Here is a 17,825-nt window from a genome sequence, read left to right on the forward strand (position 1 = left end):
CTCTCTGGTAAAGGAAGGGCTGAGCTGGGCACTGAACACGAGTCTCCAGCCACGTGCTCCATGGTGCAGTTTTCTCCAGGGGCTGCAGGTGAAATCTGGAAATCTGGAAATCTGCTGGTGCTTCCCTTCCCTTCCTTTGAGAAGATAGGAGCAAAGCGCCCACAGTTTCTAGGCACACTTGAAACGCCAAAGGAATGCAGTGCTTAGTCTCTGCCGAGAATTCAGGTTAGAGGAGCTGAGACAGCTGAGCTTGCAGCCAAATAAAGGGGGAGAGGGAATAGCTGCAGGGAATGAGTGTAGCCTCTCTCATCTTTGCAGAAATCAAGAAATCCAAGCGACACGGAGGGCTCCAGTTGTGCGGTGGGTTCAGAGCCTTGAAGAGCCTCCAGGCCATCGTGACCTATTTTGGCAGAGGCTCTTTGGCAAAGCATAGGAAGGGGAGAAACCTCTGCCACTGACTGTGGCAGCCATGCTGCATGGGCAAAATCACTTGGTGTGCCTCTCCTGCTGGCCATAACCTTGAGCTGTCTGCAAAGCCTTTGTCCAAAGCAGAGCAGAGCCAAGGGAAGCAGGTAGAGAGCACGCTGTGATTGTGCTGCCCATGGGAGCGAGAGCTTTAGGTGGGAGAGGGCAGAATGGTGCCTCTCTTGGTGCCGTCTCCGTGCTGTGCTGGAGGCAGCTTTCCTGCTCTCAGCAGAGAAGTGGGTGGTGGCAGGGGGCCGAGGAAGAGGCGACCCGACCTGCGCAACTTGGCTTCCTGCAATAAAACTCCGAGGCTGCCCAATAGAGAGGCCTCTCATTTACGTCGTTTCAGCATTTTAGAGCTCTCGTTTGGATGGTATTCCTGGTGCCTTGACTCATGGTAGCTCTATGAGCCCTTTTTGGGACTGGAATTGACAGACCCTCTTCTCACATGAGGTTGAGAAATCCTGCCTATACCCAAGCATCATTGCACAGTGTTCTTTTTGTCCAGCAAAGCTGTCATTTCCAAATTCTAACCTCCATTTTTTAAATTAATGTAATTCTAATTAATTTAATCCTGACATTTAGAAATCAATTCTAATATTAAAATTCTTCCTCTTCTCCTAAGAGTACATTTTTGTACTTGGCAGAGTTGGAGAGGGACCAGCGCTGAATGAAGATCCATTAAAACTAGCTGCTTCACTAGTAACTAGTATTTTGTGTAATGCCTTTCACGTCATTCTCTTCTCTTTCATGCTCTCATATCCTTCACTGTAACCCTCAAAGTCCTTTGGGCATAGTGTAAAGAGCGCCGTAATTATTCAATTGGAATATCATTCTTGTAGGTGTGTTAAGACATCCCTGTATCCTCCTGCTCCTTGCCCCAGGGGCTTGCTTAGGAGCAGTTTTTACGTAGCCGATAGCCAAGAAGGAACACATACGAGAGTGTAACTTAAGAACAACACCAGTCATTTTATTTAGAAAACATAAGGGACTACTTAGAAACGGATGGGGAAAAAAATAAAGCAAACCAAAACAGAAAAAAACAAGAGTTTTCTGGAGGTGGCTGAGGCAGCAGTTCTGGGAAAGGGCAGGTTGGGTGCAGATGTTCAGAGGCTGGCACGTTGCAAGAGGGTGTGAGGTCGCCGTAGCAGAGGGAAAGCCTTGCTCCCTACTGGCAGCAGGAGCGATAGCGCTTCTTCGGTGGGAGCTGTTCAAGACACCTTTCCTCTTGCGGCTGCGCCGTAGGTGTGGGAGGGGAGGAGGGGGAAGCGAGGCTCCTCTTGCGATTGCCTTTTGGCTTCTGCTTCTGGCTGCTGCCTGATGCTGCTCCCAGCTCAGGAGGAGGGTGCTCGGTGTCTCTGTTGGCCACGCTCGATAGCACATTGTCTGGCAGAGCAGGACTATTGGGTGTGCTGCAGCCACTGTCTTGAGTGTGTGCTGAGGGAGAAAATGTCCCGTGAAAGGCCTGTGCCTTAGACGTGCCAGCAGCTCCCATTGCATCCGTGGCCTCAAGCAGACGGCAGTGCTCTGGTGGGAGTGGAGTGCTATTTTTCAACTGTGCGGCCCTTTCTTTGTCACGACGCACCTCGATATACATCTTCCTGTTGGGGGGTAACAGCCTTGGTCTGTTCTTGGTGGAGATTGCAAGCAGCAAGTCAGTAATGCAGATTTGGACAAACTCGTCATTTTCCAAGAGCTCTATGCATTCTTCAGAATTTTCCTCCAAATCCTCATTGCAGTAGCAAGGGAAGTTCAGTGGCTTGTTTTCTGTGGGAAAAGGGTCGGTCTCGTGAGCCGATGTGCCACGTGCATGCTTGGGAGAGGCCTGTGCTTCTGAAAGAGCTGGGGGTGTCAGATCCCCAGACTCTTCTAATTCTTCTTGGGAGATTTCCTCCAAGTCCTCAATGCAGTCGAAGGCGATGTTGGTGGGGGCATTGCCTGTGGGGTGGGGATGCGTTTTGGGAGGCAATGTGCCATGTGTGTCCTTGGGAGAGCCCGGTGCTTCTGGCAAAGATGTGGGTGTCAGATGGCAGGGCTCTTGTGGAGCTGGCGCCTGAAGGCAGTGGTCAGCCCCTGTGGTGGAGCTGCAGCTGGGCTGCTGCCCCTCATGGGCAGCACAGAGAGGTGCAGGCGCGGGTGCTGGCTGCAGCTCTTGCATGGAGGTGCCGCTGGCGGGCGGGCTGTCCGTCAGCGGAGGAGCAGAGGAGCTCTCGCTTGGCTCCTGCTCCTGCTCTGCAGGGCAGGCACACATGCTGTCGCCTGCTGCACCTCGGCCGCTGCGCTGCGTTTGCTCAGCCCTTGCTTTAGCCAGGCCGCTTGTCTCTTGGAAGGCTCTTGGTGACTTGAGATAGGAAGAGAAAGAAGTAGTTATCCTTTAAAGAAGGAAGGGCAAAGTAGCCATGCTCCAGCTTACGGAGGAAACGGTCTCGAAGCACAAGCGCTGTCCAGGGAGACTGCGGGTTCCAGAGCAAACATTCCGCCAGAGCCGCTGGCAACCAGCTGCGGGGGCCAAGCAGCCCTTTGAGCCTTGGAAGTGAATTTGTCTTGTCTTGGATGCCATGGCATATGCAAACCTCTCTGGTAAAGGAAGGGCTGAGCTGGGCACTGAGTGCGAGCCTCCAACCACTTGCTCCATGGTGTAGTTTCCTCCAAGGGCTGCAGGTGAAATCTGGAAATGTCCCATCTTTGCTGGTGCTCCCTTCCCCTTCCTTTGAGAAGATAGGAGCAAAGGGCCCGCGGCTTCTAGGTGCACTTGAAAAGCCAAAGGAATGCAGTACTTAGTCGCTTAGTGCTTAGACGCAATGCTTAAGCAATGATACACGAATATATATATAAACAACAACAAAAATAACAATATAATAAACAATATCAAGAAAAATAACAACAATATAGTAAACAATAACAACAATAAAACCAACAACAATATTAACAACAATAAATGCTAATATCAAAGTGTACAGAGAAAAATCCAAAGAAGAAGTTAGTGCTGGTGCCTCTGTGCCGAGAACTTGCCGGCAGCAGCCAGGGTGAAGGGGAGCTTGGCCTGCAAAGGAAAAGGAGGCGTGAGCAGGGCCGAGGAGCATCTCGGGGGCTCCCGTGGAGCAGAGGCTCTTTGGCGGCTGCGCGGGCTCTTTGGCAGCAGCGCTGCCGTCATTGGTGCCCTGGCAGAGGCTTGGCGTGGCCAGCGCAGCCCAGAGGCCGGCAGAGGGGCTGAGGCAGCAGGTGCCCAGGCCTTGGGCGCTCCTGCGCCCTGTGCAGCTCTGCCCCGGCGCCGCAGCCCGCCAGAGCGCCCGCACACCTGGGCCAGGCTCCCGCGCGGCTGCTCCCCAAAGGCAGCGCGGAGCAGCGCCAAGGGGCCGGGCACAGCCCCAGCTCTGCCCGTGCAGCCGGCAGCAGGGGCCATACCTGGGGGATTCAGCTGGAGCTCTCCCAATCCATGGGCTCCTCCTCGCTGTAGCTGCCCAGGCCACTGCTCCCCATCATCTGGAAGAGAGCAGGAGACATTGATGGGAACAGTGCATGTGGAAGAGGAAGGATAAGAGCGTCCAGCAGCTGCGGGGGTTGTACCTGGCTGCTGCCGTAGCTCAGCCATTCCATGGGCTCTGGCGCATTCTCTGAAAGCCCCCCTTTCATGACAGGAGTCTGCAAGAGAAAGGGAGGTGTATGCAGGACAGTTCTCACATCCGAAGGACTCTGGCCCCAGGACCTCTCTTCCTGCATTGGAAAACAGGAGACCAGGAAGGGGCCAGGCCCAGCCCCAGTTCTCCTCATGCAGCCGGAAGCAGCGGCAATACCTGTAGGGCACAGCTGGAGATCTCCCACTCCATAGGCTCCTCTTTGTCCAAGATAACCAGGCCTTGAATGCCGGGAGTCTGGAAGAGAGCAGGAGAGCTTGTGGGGACGGTCATGGTGGCAGCGCTGGCTCTGTGCGCGGGGCCTCGTGTCCCCTGCGTGCGCGGGGCAGGCGGTGCACAGAGCCAGGGCGCCAGGCTCAGGCAGCAGCCCCCGAGGCCTAGGCCGCTCCTGGCCCTGGCACAGCTCTGCCCCAGCACCCAGGCCTGCCAGAGCTCCCTGCCACCTCTGCCACCAGCCCTGCGGCTGCTCTCGCAGAGCCAAGCGCCAGCCGTCCCCGCGCAGCCTCTGCCTGCACGCACAGTACCTGCACTGAGCTCTCCCATTCCATTTCTTCGACTTCACATTTATTCATGTTTTTTCAATGTCCTGAGTCTGCAACAGAATGGAATTGTTTACATTTGCAGCCATGAGCACCAAGTGTCGCGCGGTGGCTTTGTGGCCTCCCCTGGGAGGCATCGCGCAGGCTGCCCTGCAGCCCCGCAGCTCCCCTGCATCTTGTGGGCACCACGGGTGGCCCCTGGTGCTGCGCGGCCCTGCTGCTCACCTGGCCTTGCTGCTGTGTGGCCAGCACTGGGGCCACTGTGAGGCGCAGCCCTGGGAAGCATCCGTGTTCCCGTGGCGATAACTGCCCCTCCGGGATGTTCCACTGCTGCATGGGGGGAGGAGGGCAGCAACAGGGGCCAGGGGGGCTGCCGTGAGGAAGGGTCTGCGTGTGCTGGACTCCCCCTGGCACTGCTGAGCCTGGCGACAGAGAGCAGTGCGTGGCCTTGGGCTTGCTGGGTGCCAAGGAGGTCTCCTCACGCAGCCCCATGGTGCTGCTGGCGGCTGCCTGCCCAGAGGCCGGGCTCCACTTGGGGCTCTGCTTCCACCCCTGCAAGCAGCCTTGAATGCCTTGCTCTTTCTTCCCTGCTCCACTCCTGCCCTTACAGCCCCACGTACTAGAGAAAGTTTTGTTTTCCATGGTTGAGACGTGTTCCTTGGTAGCGCAATGAGCGCAAAGGGCCGTTGTGCCCCGGGGCCAGGTGTGCATGTCCTCAGCAGAGCCCTTGCGAGTTGGTGGTGTCCTGGGAGCCCCAGGTGCGCTGCTGGGCTCCTTCTCTTGTCCTGCCGCGCACCTTGCAGGCGCCATGTGCTGTGGCTGAGAGCAGCCTTGGTGCGGCATCTGCACTGGTTGCCCTGCCACGGTTTCCTAGGGCTGCAGAGGGCAGAGCAGGCACAAATGTGCCCTCAGCCGCAGCAGGGACCTGCAGCTGCTGCACCTCTGCCCAGCACTGCGCTACAGTGCTCACTTGCTAAAGCAGATAAATTCCTGACACTCGGGTATGAACGGCAAAGCCAGGAGCAGATGGAGCAGGAGATCCCCCTCACGCAGACAAAAGCCCTCCAAAAGCAAGCAGCGCAACTCCTGCCACCGAAGTGCTGGTGCCCAGAGGAGCATCTTGCTGCTGGCCAAGCTTGCTTGCTGGTATGCCGCAAGAGGCTCCCGCTGGACAGAGCAACCTCCATCCTGGTCCCCACATCTTGGCATCTCTCATGCCAACAGGAATGTTCTTGGCATCTCTGACATCACAAGCTCAGAAACAAGAACCCTGCTTATCCAGTGTCACGTTTTCCTAAGTAAAGACCAAACTTGGTAAATATATTTTAAGTGACTGACTTTCCCAAGTATGGAAACCTGTGCTGGGCTTGCTGAAGCCAAGGCGCCCTCTCCTTTGACTCTTTTGGTGCTGGGAGTGCGATTGCAGGCTGAGTGTTTGGCTCCCGTTTTATCCGGTTTTATCTCAGCTGCTCCCCGTTTTGTCAGGAACCATACACATATTCCCTACAGGAGCAACAAATTCCACAGCCTGCCATTGGAATGGATACACATTGCTGGAAAGAAGCGTTGTTCCTTTGCAGGCCTGGCCTTGGAGCTCCCTTCCTTTCCAGAGAACAATGCCTGCTCTCCTGAGGATGAGCTTGTCCTCTCCTGGCACTGCTTGAGTGCAGGCATTTAGAAGGGGAGCACCCGAGTGTGGAGCAGAGCTGCGGTCCCTGCTGCCTGTGGGGAATGCTCTTTGGCTCCCTGATGTCCTACGATTCTTTTCTCCCAGTTTTCTCCCCCACAAAAAAAGCCACTGGAAAAACTGTGGAAAAAAGCCGCAGTTTTCTCCCATAGATACACATTAGAGGAAATATGGGAAAAAGAAAGAAGGGGAAAAGAAAAATAATAAATAAAACAAAAGGAAAGGAAAGGAAAGGAAAGGAAAGGAAAGGAAAGGAAAGGAAAGGAAAGGAAAGGAAAGGAAAGGAAAGGAAAGGAAAGGAAAGGAAAGGAAAGGAAAGGAAAGGAAAGGAAAGGAAAGGAAAAAGGAAAGAAAGAGAGAAAGAAAGAGACTAAAAAAAAAAAGGACCAGAAAAAAGAAAAAAAAAAGAAAAAAGAAAGTAAAAGAAATAGAAAAAGAGAAGATAAAGAAGGAAAATAAAAAAGGAGAAGGAAAAAGAAAAGGAAAAGAGAAAAAGATGGAAAAGGAAAAAGGAAAAGATGGAAAAGGGACTGTGGCATCCCTAGGGCCACATGTGAAGGAAGTCCAAAGGGACCTTTTGGTGGCCCTCACTTGCCCCTATTGTTGGGATATTGGGCCTACACACAGACACCTGCAGTGAGGATGATTTTAGTGCCTGAGATCACTTGGATAAAATACGCAACACTAAAACAGTGATACAGGAATACATATTTAAACAACAATAAAACAGAACAATATAAGAAACAATAACAACAACAATAATAAAAACAATATCAATAAAACTAACAACAAGAATATCAACAATATCAACAAAAACAAATACTACTATAAAAGATTCTTCAGGGACTGCCGAGGCCCACCATCGCGAGACGGAATTAACGACACTTCAATGTGAAGCAGGTTTGATTCTCTTTACTATTGTCTGCTATGTAGCTTTATACAATTCCAACACCCGTAAACGCAGACGCGCTAAGCAACAGCACTCCCATTGGTTAGGCTATAGTGTCCATGCATAGCTAGCTTGCAGCTGACTGGTGTTCTTCTCGATGCTCTGTTGCTGGGCCTCCCGGACGCTTATCTGGCTATGGCTGGCTTAATTCATTAAAAGTTGCTAACAGGCGTTATCTTCTCCTCTGGGTGACCTTGGTTCCCATCACTTCAGCTCCTCATATTCTTGTAAAATCGCCAAGGCCCCAAAATTTCCCCCTCTTTTCAAAAACAGAATTAGTGATATTATGCATCAAGCGTTGCAAGCATTGGCAAAAGCAAGGCAACATAGTCACAAGCACGAGTATAACCATCCCAATCACACACAAGTGGTACAAAATTCCTGTAATCCATGGTCCTAAGCCTAGCAATCTGAGCCAATCTTCTAATACCCAACTTTCTTCCTTTAACTTATGCAGCCCTTCCCTCAAGAGCACAATCTTTTTATGGATAGACTCTGAATGATCGGACAAGTTTAAATAACACATACCCTCAAAATCCATGCCCATGTGCTAATAACAGAAAATCTATTGCGGCTCTATTCTGCAGAACTGCATGATTAACGCTAGCTACATCTTGCGATAGCTGGTCTAAAATGTCTGATGTTAAATTTAACTCATTCTTTGTCCAGGATGCTAACTGCTTTAAGGAAGTCATTGTTCGGGCGGCGATGCCCCCTGGGAGAAGCAGGGACACAAAGACAGTTTTTTACCCTTGACCAAACCTTTGGATCTCCGACTTCTGTACAATCTGACTCATGTATTGATCCTTTTTTCCTTTTGGATACAAAGGTCATCACTTGGTATATATTAGGATGAAATAAGCTCAGTTTCCCCAGGTAACATGGACCTCCTTGTGGACCGGATGGTATTCCATTCCACGCCTGATCTCCGCATATTAAAAACACTCCTGGTGGTAGCCGTTTTGCAGAGCAGCTTGTTAAATTACATTGGGTATATGTGTGAAGAGAAACATCATTAATTTTCAGCCCCGAGTTAACCGCCGCCCATTGCGATGTACTTTCTTCAAGTGTGCCTTCGCTATGCGGTTCAAAACTAGCCCATCCACCATTTCGGGTGGTATTTGTGGCATTTAAACTTCCCAACAAGTCTAATTCCTCCGGCGGGGAAGTCAGAGTGCCATTCAGACTTTTCATGATTTCACACTGCCAGCACGCGTCTAACTGTTCTGCCGTTCGCCCTAATTGGTAAGGGCACACAGTGGTATTTAATAGAGTATCATTAAGCACAGCAAAATTAGCTACATACCCATTGAATTCCTGAGGTTGCCAAGCAGGGACACCTATCAAGCAAGTGCGGAAAGGGTCTCCTGGACATTGCAAGCTGAGACAGAAGGCATTTTGGCCTGTCTGATTAGCTATGGTGACCCAAATGTTCTCCCTCTGCTGAATTTCTGTCCGCCATTTCCCCTGCACTATCCCTGTCACCGTTATCAAGATGCTCACCAAGCAGCTGAGCCTGGTCCATTCTGACATCCTGGTCCATCAACTCTTTCTGTTTCTTCCGCAACCACGGCCGTACCCACTTGGCCGGTACCCAGGTCGCTCCGTCTCCTGCAAGTACACAAGCATAAACCCGTCCCCACGTAACTAACTCAACTGGACCTTCCCAGATCTGTTTCTGCGGCCAGAAAACTTCTACCTACACCTTTTTTTCCTGAAAGATCAGCTGAGTTTTCAGAAAAATGGGTGAAAATAGGTATGTTATCATCATTTCGAGGGTTAAGCCAATTTAAGACATAGCACACTTTGCTGATTAATTCGTAGGGACCCTTCTCCCCCTCTTTTTTCAAAGCAAACAATAATTGTTTTAAATTTCGATGGTGATGCTCGATAATGGCCTGACCACCGGAATTATAAGGGATACCCGTTTGATGGGTTATTCCCCATTGCTGGAAGAAGGTTTTACAGGTGTTACTCTTATACACGGGTGCGTTATCTGTCCTTCTGATGTCAGCCTTTCCTAGGACGGCAATTGCCTGAGCCCAATGTTTGCAGGCTGACTTGGCATTTGTGGAAGTGGCAGGGATCGCCCAGAGAGCCTTCGAGCAGGTATCCACAGTAACATGTAAATACTTCAGTCGCCCAAAGGATGCAAATTCTGTAACATCCGACTGCCATATCTGCCTTGGTTGTAACCCTCTTGGGTTGGTACCCATTTCCTGTAAAGGGGTCAATCTTGCACAATCAGGACAGGCAGCAATAATAGCGCGAGTTGCTGCTCGGGAGATTTTAAATTCGCGTTGTAACGCTCGAGCAGACTGATGGAAAAATGAGCGAGAAGTTGATGCCTGCTGTTCTGCCGAACAGGGAATACCTGCTGCCGACACGGCACTATCTATGACTGCATTACCTTCTGTTAAAGGGCCAGGGAGTGCAGTATGGCTACGGATATGTGACACCCAAAAAGCATGCTTCCTTTGTTGGATGATGTTCCAAAGCTGAACAAACAAGGCTTGGAGACTATGGTTGTTTACATGCCCTATAACTGCCCTATGGATTCGTTGAACAATGCCTACCACATACAGGGAATCGATGACTATATTCATGGGTCGATCGTGAAAGGTTAGAAACGCCCAAACTACGGCTTTTAGTTCTAGGACCTGCACAGATGCGGTCTCCCTCCAGATTTGAGTTTTCCAAAGATCTAACTCCAGGAAAGCGTACCCATATTTTCCAGTTCTGCTACTAGCATCCGTGAACACAGTAATCGCATTTGACAATGGTCTTGAGCTCTGGATTTCTCATTCTTCCAGCTCCAAAGAGGTGTGGAAGAGGGGATGCTTAGGATAGTGATTGTCCACTCTAATTCCCTGAATGGCTAAGGCAAATTCTACGCTTTTCAAGTACCATTCTTCAGCTAGCTCCAGAGCCTTTAGAGGCAGTATAATACTGTCAGGCTCTCTGCCGGCAATTGTTCGTAAACGTTGCCGGGCTTTCAAAATTCCCAACCCAATTGCCTCATGCCTCTGAGTTAAGGTGCGTCGTAGGTGACTCGGGAGAAAAACCCATTCGAGTACAAACAGGATCCCCTTCTCGTTTATCTGGGCGATGATTATCACCACCTCCCTTTCTCCGTTGTAGACCACCAGGGATATTGGTGATCTTTCCTGGAATCTGTAGGCAGCTGTTTCGGCTATCTTTTCCTCAATCTGTTCGAGGGCTGAGGCAGCCTTTGTAGTTAAGCTCCGCTTTTCCGCAGGCTCTTTAGCTCTCCTGAGCAGTTGAAACAACGGCTCCATTTCCTCATTCGTAATACCGCAAAAATTCCTGATCCATTGTATGTCTCCCACTAATTTTTGCACACAGTTAACAGTGTCAATTTCTGTCCGCAATTTAAGCTTCTGGGGTCTAATTCTGGCCTCCGTGATAACCATGCCCAAATAATTCCAAGGAGCTTCCCTTTGAACCTTTTCAGAGGCAACGGCCAAGCCAAATCCCTTTAAACAGTTAATTAATTCCTCTTCCTGCTCGGCTGGTAAAACTTCAGGGCTTGCTACTAGGATATCGTCCATATAGTGGTACGTAATCAAATCTGGGTGATTTTCCCTCCACGGTTTCGGGGCCAAATTCACAAACCAATGGCAGATGGTTGGCGAATTTTTCATTCCCTGGGGAAGAACTACCCACTGGTATCGCTCTGATGGGACTTCCCTGTTGATTGTAGGAACCGTGAAGGCAAATTTTTCACTGTCCTCTGGGTCGAGGGGTATTGTAAAGAAACAATCTTTTAGATCAATTATTAGCAAACTCCATGCCTGTGGGAGCATAACAGGTGAGGGCAAGCCTGGTTGTAAGGCTCCCATGTTTTCCAGGCATGCGTTAACAGCTCGGAGATCATGCAACAACCTCCACTTTCCTGATTTTTTCCTAACGGTGAAAATGGGGGTGTTCCAAGGACTCGTGGATGGCTTAATGTGACCTTGGTCTAACTGTTCTTTGACTAGTTCCTTTAGGTGATGTAGCTTTTCCTCTGGCAGCGGCCATTGGTCCACCCACACAGGGTCCTTTGTGATCCATGTTAACTTTAAGGCAGGGCGGAAGCTGCCCCCAATGGCCGCTAGGGAAAAGGTGTCTGCAAGATGACTCCCCACTGGGCCAGAACATCCCTTCCCAGCAGCCACAACGATGTGCACATCACATAAGGCTTTATCATGGCTCTATTTCCCTCTTTATCCATAACTGTTACAAAACATCGACTAACCTGCGTAGGAGATTGCCCTCCGATACCTGTCACAGGAGCATCAACCTCTTGCAGATCCCACTGTGGTGGCCATGCAAACTTGGGAACGATAGTGATATCTGAACCTGTATCAATCATCATGGCAACATCAGTAAGACGGACATCGTCCTGTCCCATCATACTCACGAGTCTCGTCGGATGCTGAGTAGTTATCTTTTCACAAAAGGTGACTCGGGGGGGTCCAGAAGATCCAAAGCCCTTGTTTCCACGCTGGGCCTGTCCAGGATTAGGAACTATGGCTCGAAAAGGTATCAGTTGGGCTATCCTGCTCAATGCTGGAATAGTAATAGGAAGGTTGAAGATTTTTATCATTATACCAATATTTCCAGAGTAATCAGCATCAATACACCCTGGTAGAACAAAAATGCCCATTTTTGAAGCTGAGGAATGGCCAATCACCAAAGCGGATAGGCCCCTCCCAGGGGACCAGTGCACGTAGACTCTAATATGTGCACATCAGAATCTCTAATTATTGTGGATTTTACCACGGCCAGATCGACTCCTGCACTTCCGCAAGTTGCGGAGGAGAGTTCGCAGAGGCAGCCATCGTTTGGGGATATTTGTTCGCCGTGTCCCTCATAACGCGGTGGCTCCCATTTCCCTGCAACGGTGTACCGTCCTTACAAAATTGGGACTGACACTCCGCTGCCTTATGCCCAAACTTTTGGCATTTTGCACAGTTCCCATTAAATCCTTTTGGGCCCGTGCCTTCAATCCTAGATTTGTTAGGACACTTCTTTTTCACATGTCCTAGTTGGCCACACTGAAAACACGCTCTCTTTCCAAGGATACAAGTCAGAGTACGGCTCCCAGTCCTCCACCGGTGACATGGGTGGTGGGTGGGGGGAGCGCCGTAGTCTGAGTTACTCCTGGCTTTCCCGCTTTCGAATTCTGCACTTTCTAGTTGTGCTTATTCAGCCCTCTCTGCTGATATATATTACACAATAAAGATCTAAAGACCACACACACAAACAGCACAAACACAATTTCCATCCAGTGGCACGACCTCACGTGGCTGTGCACTCCACTAGTGAGTTCCACTGGTTGTCGGCAGGACACTGAGACTGAACATTCTCTCAAGTTGGCAGATTAGAGGGTTGCCAATAGGCTCCTAACTCGGCGGGCGTCCCCGCAGAGACAACGTAGGCCTCAGTGTTAGGAGTCTCACCCCCTCTCTCTGCACTGTCTGTTTAAGCCCGGTGCATCCTGCCACGTAGGGCCGTACGTGCCAGCAGGTATCATTGTGATCGGCCCCATCAAGGTGGATATCAGGGTGGTTAACCACGGCAAACCGGTGAACCAATTTTCGTACCAGCTGCGTTTGGAACAGGGTTCAATGGGTGCTAGTTGGCAAGGCATGGCACTGAAAATTGGTGACCCTGTAGTTCTTTTTGTACTAATTACTCAAGATTGTTCGATCTGTTCAAGTACCCATTTAAAGGTCTGACGTGACTCTACTTGTCCTATAGTGACAAGCTCCAAAATTAAGATCACGCAAAGGCATCGCGGCCCCCTCTTGCGGAGGCTGTTTTGTTGTTTTCTGGATTCGGTCGGCGTGGAACTCACAGGCTCGGTCGGGACGCTTGTCACCGGGGCGTACGGGTTACGGGAGCGTCCGATGGTCTGGTCCTGTGAACAGAAACTCACAATTTTCATTAGTTTTATTTTGAAGGTCTGGTTTAATAGACTTAAGCGGGCACCACTTGACTCTGCCATCTTTCCTGACAGTGACCTTTGGGTCGATCTTGGCGTGGGGGGAGCGCTGCCAGCGAGTCCCCCAGCCAAGGGCAGTTTGCTGCAACATGGCCTGCCTGGCCACATTTAGAACATGCCATTACGGTGGCTATTGCGGTGTGAACACCCACCTGAATTGGGGTCAGATGCTCTTCCTTTGCAACATGCTTAATCATGTCTGCGATACTTGACCCCACCGGCAATAATCGCAGGATTTCTTTGGTTGCCGAATTGCATTGTTGGCGTAAACATTCCGCTACAATCGGGCCTTTTGTCTCCGTGGGCAGGGACGAAGAGTCGACCGCTGCTTGGAGACGACCTACAAATTGTGTAAAGCTCTCACTTTCACTTTGCTTTATTGTGGACCATGGCGGTGGTTTGGCAACAACTCTACAGGCTGTGCGAATAGCTTCCCTGGCCGCACGAGTAGTTGTCCTGACTTCATGGGCTCGCAGGTCCTGGGCCTGTGCCTGGGGGGTGATCATTGTTGGATCTGCACCCATTAACCGCTGCAGGCTGGAGCCGTGTAATGGGTGATCTGCCCCAGTTACTTGGGCTAAATACTTCGTACAGTTGCCTTCCCATTCTTGTTTGAAAACGATCATCCCTGCTGCATCAAAGATCAGCCTACAAGTTTGTTTTATATCGAACGGGAGCATATCGTCCCCCCCGAAGATACCATCTATGAGGGTTGAGACCATGGCAGAATTAATCCCTTTATCTGCAATTGCTTTAACAATCACTTCTACGTCCTTAGATTTTATCGGCGAGTGGACCCTCTGTCCCCCCTCCGTCACCCGGACCGGGAACGCTAGCGCGGCTGATGGGGCCCAGTCGGCACATGCGATCTTTATTTCCTTCCAGTCCGTGAGGGGGTTTCTCCCCTTCGCGGTTTTTCTTTAATTCAGACGGGAATATTTTGGCCCTTAGTTCTGTTTACCTTCTTTTTCTCCTTCCTTAAGTTTGAATCAGTTGTGAGCCACTCGTCCTGACCAGTGTCTGATCCGGAACCGGAACTCGACTGACTGGTCACTTCCGGGCTCCGGTACTTTTTCGTTGGGCTCCGGCCCCGCCTACTTCCGTCCCGCCCACTTCCGTTCCGGGCGGGCTGTTCCCCCCCTCTTGGCTCGCCCCGCCTTCTACCCGCGGAGGCGCCGTTTGTGAAATGACCGCTCTGGTTCTCAGCGCCTCCCTGGGGCCTCCCTCACCGGTCCGGTCAGGGTCATTGGTTCTCAGCGCCTCCCTGGGGCCTCCCTCACCGGTCCGGTCAGGGTCATTGGTTCTCAGCGCCTCACTCGCGCTTGTTAGTTCTAACGGTTCCTCCCTGTTCCCGCCGGGGGCACCCTCGCCTGGCCCTTCCCCTTGCGGCTCGGTGCCATTTTGGGGGGCATAGGGTGGTGGCCTGGCCCAGACGTCCCCAAGCTCTGACTTCTTTTCAATGTTCCTAGCTTCCTCGGCTAGCTCGCCCCAAACAGATTTCGGCTGTTTCTGCTCCTCTGTAAGCGGGACGGGGTTCGGGGATGGAGGGGATGTATCGCCCTCTTGCAGATCTTTAGCCTCAGCAGAATCGCCATCATCTGGGGGGTGCAAAGTCTGTGCGGTTGCCCCGACTCCCATTTTCGGGGTGGCCAACAAACAGTCCTTTACCACCACCCAGGTCTCCTGCTCTTTTATAGCTTTCTGCAAGGCTTGTACAGCTTTTCCCCAAGCCTTAAGGTTTTTCCCACAACCCGAAGACATCGTCTCCTCGGCTAACGCCTTAGTACATTTGTCCCACACTTTAGGGACACACTTCAGGGACTTCATCTGCGCGCCCCAGGCATGCAGGGGTGATGGGAGCAATGCTGCCCAAAGCAGGGTGTGCGATGGGAGCAGTGAGGTGAGGCTCCTGGAGCGATAGCTTGGGGAAGCCTGTGCTCGCATTGGGTTGCTTTGTGAGCACAAGCTGCAGAACCTGCTCCTCATGGGAGCTCTGGGTGTGTGTGGTGCTTTTGCAGTGTGCTGCCACCAGCAGAGGGGAGTTATGCACAGAGAGCAGGAGAATTTGTCAAGGAGACATCTCCTGAGGCCACACTCCCTGCTTGGACAGGCACAAGAGAGACCTGGTAGGTGGCAGGGATTTAAGTAATGCTGGTGTCAGCCTGCCGAGTAGAGAAGCAAATCTGTACAGCCAGGGAGGCCTCAGAGACTCCTTCAGATGTCTTCATTCCCTTAGCTATTTTGGCCACAGTCTTTTGTCTTGAGAATGATGCCATGTGTTTGTGCCCTTGGCGTTCCTGCTTGCCTGCCCATGACCACGAGGGAGGGACAGAAGCGATGTTTGTGAAGGGAGCGGTGTTGCCTCTGACCTCCTGTGGAGTCGTTCCTGGAGGAAAATGGCCGCCTGATGAACCAGCCATAAGAGACGTTGGAGCAAACACATGGCACAGAACAAAAGCTTCCTTGGAACCTGCGACCTAAGGGAAGATCGATGGAGCCTGACAACAACCGATCAGGAGAAAGACTCTAGCCAATCAGATGAGACGGGAGTGTGCGTGCGCGCGCGCGGGAAAGGAACTGGTATATAAGGGATGGCTTTGCTTCAAAAAACTGTTTTTTTTTTTTCACATTGATTCACATTGGATCGTTCTGACCCCACGGTTTTTCTCTCCTCACCTCCTGCCATCTGAAAAGGCTCCTGTCTGCTTGTCTGGCGCAATAGCTGCAACCTGAAGCAGAGCAGCAGCAGCCACAGCACTGCGGTGCCTTCCAGCAGGGCCACAAGAGGAAGGAAACTGGAGCACGTCCTGCAGGAGCGGTGGTTTCTCCTGGCCTTCCATCTATATCAGAGAAGAAAGCGTCGCCAGGCCCAGAGATGCCACGGCAAGAGTAAGTGTGTGGCGTGTCCCAGCACGGCCTGGCGTTGCTGAGCGCCCAGGAGCAGCGTGGGGTGCGCGAAGGCTCCTGCTGCCCGGGGAGGATGTGCCAGGCGCCGCTTTGCCCGGCTCCAGGGTGGCCGGGCTCAGCTCCAGGGAGCGCGTGGGGCTGGTGCTGACTGCAGGGGCTGGCGGGTGGCAGCGGGAGCGCGAGTGCAGGGGCTGCGGGCGCGCAAGGGCAGGCTGGGCGGCAGCCAGCGTGCATTTCCTCCCTGCCCTTGCAGCGTGCTGCCAGCGCGAGCCCTCCGGGGTCTGCAGCGGGCACAGCCCTGTGAAGCCTGCCGGGAGGAGTCGAGCTGGCTGCAGGCCCAAGGGCTGTGGAGAATGGGCCAGCAGCCCTTCCTCTGGTAAATGCGTGCCAATGCGGGCGCCTGTCTCCTGCGGGGCTGCTTCGCTTGTCCTGCTGGTGGTGCTGGAGGAAATGCTGCACTTGGCTGTGGGCGCTGTGGCCTGCGGAGCGGTGGCTGCAGAGATGGGGGAGCTCTGCAGGGGCTCTGCGCCCTGCTGCTGCCGGCACCAACAACTGAGCGGCTTCGGCTTTCCCCGTAGTGTCAGGAAGAAGATGGAGACCTGGGAGAACAGAGCAAAGCGCGAGGCCTTCCCGGCGCTGCAGCACACACGGGAGCAGTGCAAGCAGGAGAAACCCCGCAGACCTGCACTGCGGCCCTGAGAATGACTCCCGAGGGGCCATGCGGACACCGCAGCTCCCACTGGGGCCTTGGCAAATGCTTCTGTTTGGGAGAAATGCAAAATAAAGAGCACTGCTGCCAGCTCCCAGCTGGAGGAACCTCGCAGTGTGCCAGTCTGGAGGGTGTTGGAAAGGGAGCTCCATTAAAGGTCCTGTGCTCTGGGCAATCCTGATGCAGGAGCAGAGCTGTGGGGCAAGGGCAGGGCCCGTGCAGGCCTGGAGGGGAGATGGGGCCACGTGAGGGCAGCTGGGGGTAATAGAGCAGAGCTGAGGCCTCGGCGCTGGCCAGGGAGGAGATGGGAGTGCGCAGGGAGGGGAAGGGTGATGGAGACCGGCTTGGAAAAGCAGCTCTTGGAGCTGAGTGTCGCGCACTCAGCTCCGTAGGTACCTCCTGACCATGCGGTGGGATTTCCTGTGATCTCAGGGCCCTCAAATGCCTCCTCTCTGTTACAGTCGTGGTGGCCAAAAACACAAACAACTGGGGTAGATGCAACACAAACTGCACTTTATCGGTCTCCAAGTACATTGTTTATACCGAGCCTTCCTCGTCGTGGCTGCTGCTTATTGGTGAGGACTACAAAGGACAGTAGCTAGTGACAGAGTTATGATCGGATGATTCTGAGCTTGGCCAGTTTCTGCTTCATGGCCAAAACCTCCTTGAACTTGTTAATAACTTTCTGCTGTCTCCGTGTGAATTCCCTGTCTCATAGACACACTCTAATCTTTTTAAGACTAATGTTCTCTGCTAAGGGAGCCAGGGATTCCACAGACCGGCTGTAATCCCTGACAATTCCCCTTTTTGTATTTGTGCTACAAAAATGGTGGCACTAACTATGGATCGTGCCGTGGATTGCATCAAGCCTAATCGACTAAGCGCCGAGCTGCCTTGGTGAAAAAAGTGATGAGATAATAA

Source organism: Tinamus guttatus, unplaced genomic scaffold (assembly GCF_059628265.1).
Source record: "Tinamus guttatus ecotype Peru unplaced genomic scaffold, ASM5962826v1 Tinamus_guttatus_pri_ptg000527l, whole genome shotgun sequence".
NCBI lineage: Eukaryota > Metazoa > Chordata > Aves > Tinamiformes > Tinamidae > Tinamus > Tinamus guttatus.